The 2,817-nt window shown below is 30.5% G+C and overlaps 1 non-coding gene across 1 annotated transcript; it reads right to left on the bottom strand.

Moving 5' to 3' along the window:
- Positions 1 to 2,490: 2,490 nt before the first annotated feature.
- Positions 2,491 to 2,595, bottom strand: LOC111812932. Its single transcript, XR_002818296.1, has one exon. It is a non-coding gene; the product is annotated as a small nucleolar RNA U13 (small nucleolar RNA).
- Positions 2,596 to 2,817: the final 222 nt, after the last annotated feature.

Here is a 2,817-nt window from a genome sequence, read left to right as displayed (position 1 = left end):
AATTGCAGTGAGCCTCTTTTTTATTTATGAAGAGTATAATATCTTGGACTGTACTTATTTTCTTTAGCAGTCAAGAGTGTTATGAAATTCACTCTTTATCAAAATAACACAGACTCTGACTCAGCAAAGCAGAAAGCTTATACACAAGGAAGACTGTTGCTTTGATCTTAAGACCCAGCACAATGCAATTGGATCCTAACTCTAGGTTCTATATTGGAATTCTACGTAAGGAAGACTATGTGGCAATGAGTTCAGCAGGGACTTGGAAGTTTCCCCACGGCTTGACTATGATGTTGGATGAAGGATATTTTTTTGAATAGTCCTAAAGCTTTGTGATATGCAGTCGATCTCTTTCACAGGAAATTCAGGATGGGATATGAACTAAAACATATAAATACAAAAACATATTTTACAGTTGTGGGAATATTTAATGAGATACTTATAAAGAAAGAATTTCTGAAAGTTTAAAGCTATATTGATTTTTCTCTCTTCATTTCCATTGGTTCTAGAAACTTGTCTTAGTTATCACGTAAATTTTTTGTTTCTTGTTTATCTTGATTTTGTTTCTGATTTACAAAATCTGAAGATCACACACCAGTATAGCTCAATGACCTTATCAACTTTAACTGTCTTTTTTAATTGTGCAAAATTTATTTTCTTCATTTTGTTAAATCTGATATTAGACCATCATGACAAGTGGTTGTTTGGTTTCATGGTGTTTATAGGGCAACTGATTAATAGGTTTTCCTTTATAATAAAAAATAGGCAAAAAAGAGAACAATCACTGTCTTTTTAATTGCACTATTCTTCTTCATAATTCTAACATTCTTACTTTAAATTAATGTAAAGAATTTTTAAAGAAAAATAAGATGATTTCAGTTTCTAAGTCCACACAAGTATGACTAGATAGAAACCAGCTCATCAAATTGTGACAAAATTATAGAACTCTATTGCTGGAAGGAATCTGAAAAATATACACTCATCAACAAGGAATGAGAATGATCCTTGAAAAGGCATTCATTTTCTTTGTACCTTAGTGTTTCCATATGCAAAATATAGATGCTAACAAATCACAAAGCTAGAAAGGCGTTTCTTCTGTTTAAGTAATATATTTTGTAGAAGAGCTTACATGAAGAGTAGGAATCAAACAAACTTCTCAGTTCCTGAAGTTTTGAGAATACATGAAAATTATAAAAATGTTTCATTGATAGAAATTCATAGGAGAATAAGCTAATCCACAGAGACTCTTTAAAACATACACTTTAAAAGATCTAGATTCAAAGACAAAGTATACACTGAGCAAAGTAGGAAATAGTTGAACGTTACTCAATAGTGAAAACAAATGCAAAATTTAAATGGGTAAAAAATATTAGTTCATCCAAAGCACTAAAATTGCTATATAAAGTTCCATTATATGTTTCTCTTCATATATATATATATATATATATATATATATATATATATATATAATCTTTCTTGGCATCAACTCTAAGAATTAAACATTTTGAGGAATTCCAGTGTTTTTGCCAATTTACTATATTTTTCATATTCCCTGAATATGACATATAAACCACACATACTAAATGGATCTTTTTTATTTTTTCATGCTGTTAATGTCATGATCCCAACATTAAAAACTCTTGTATGACTTCAACTACCATTTCAAAAATGTATATCACCAATCAACTGACATGTTTTACTGTATCTCATTGCATTAAACAGTAAAATTTAAGTCAAATTGAAAAGGCTTTCTTTATTCAGAATTCATTAACTTTAATGAGATTTAGAAATGCAAAAATTACCACAGGATTGGGCCATTAATTCTTCTGAAACATTAATTTTTCAAAATTAACATTTTACAAGAAACAAAGTCACACTCAAACACTTATTTTGAGTTTTTAGGTTATTGGAGAAAAATCTCTCTTGACTTATATTTACAGTGTCATAAACAGAAGTGGAACTTTTATCCATAAAGGGATCCATAACTAATTAAAATTTTCAGATTGTATAATGTGAAAAGTATTGTTTGATACAAAATCCACCACTCAACAATGAACACGGAATTCTGTGTGCTCAATCATATTAAACTTCTTTCATGCCGTGTACAGTCCTTGACATTTGTCATAATCCTCAGACCACCCAAATATAGCAATCTGCTATTTGGAAATGACACCCTACAAAGTTTTTCTCTTCTTATAGCCACATTTTTAAAGAGCTATCAGTTATCTGTAGAAATCACTCATCATGCTAATACCGTCTATAATTAGTGTGACAGATCATCCTAGTCCAAAATGGCTAACAAAGAAAGCATAAGAAAGATGCACTCAGAGATTGTGAGTAGGACTATGCATTGCCTCCCACCTTCTCAGGACATTCTGATGAAAACCTTAAAGGCCCAACATAAAGATATTTTGGGTGAAACAGAAATTTCACAGAAAAGTGATTTAAATATGAGACCATAGTAATTTCCTGGAATATTTTTTTTTCTCACGTCAGACGGGTAATGTGCCAACGTCATAACAAGATTTGAAGGAGGCACATCTCGTGCATTATAAGACATGAACACCCAGTCATCACTCTCATGAACCAAAGGATCTCCCTGGAATATTTTTACTTTTCACATTGCAATATTTAAATAGTGAATTATATATGATTCTTTTTAAGGTTTCTACAAGAATTCATTCTTTTCCTGTTAAGCAATCATTTATTTTATCATATTATTTTAGTAAATACAAGCTGCTATAATAAAATTCTATAGATGAGGTGATTTTTAAAAAATACATCACAGCTTACTACTGGAGGCTAGAAGTTCATGAT

The sequence above is a fragment of the Octodon degus genome, unplaced genomic scaffold, assembly GCF_000260255.1.
Source record: "Octodon degus isolate 3935 unplaced genomic scaffold, OctDeg1.0 scaffold00152, whole genome shotgun sequence".
Taxonomy (NCBI): domain Eukaryota; kingdom Metazoa; phylum Chordata; class Mammalia; order Rodentia; family Octodontidae; genus Octodon; species Octodon degus.
The sequence above is the reverse complement of the archived record's forward strand: the minus strand, read 5'-3'. Positions and strand labels throughout refer to the sequence as shown.